The sequence below is a fragment of the Condylura cristata genome, unplaced genomic scaffold, assembly GCF_000260355.1.
Source record: "Condylura cristata isolate star-nosed mole 26May11 unplaced genomic scaffold, ConCri1.0 scaffold00024, whole genome shotgun sequence".
Lineage (NCBI taxonomy): Eukaryota > Metazoa > Chordata > Mammalia > Eulipotyphla > Talpidae > Condylura > Condylura cristata.
The window spans coordinates 2,822,974-2,823,276 of record NW_004567125.1 but is presented as its reverse complement, the minus strand read 5'-3'; positions in this window follow the sequence as shown (position 1 = coordinate 2,823,276).

Genomic DNA, 303 nt, shown 5'->3' with positions numbered 1-303 from the left:
CAAATTGTCCTTCACAGCAAGAGGGCGGGAGCCAACCAGCCAGGGAAGGGGAGCGAGGCTGCGAAGGTGTCCTCCGAGGCCGCCACGTCCGCGTGATGAGTGTTCCCCCTAATCAAAACGGAGGTGCCGTCCGCCAGGGCCGGCAGGTGCCACTTTGCTCTGGAAGAGGAACGTTTCTCTTAATGAGCAAAAATTTCCATCACCATTTTGTTCTGGTGCTCAGTTCTTGGAGGAAGCGGGGAGCCCCCGTTTTCTGAGTCAGTGAACACCGCCTACGTGCCTGACTGTTACGTAATCATGGGA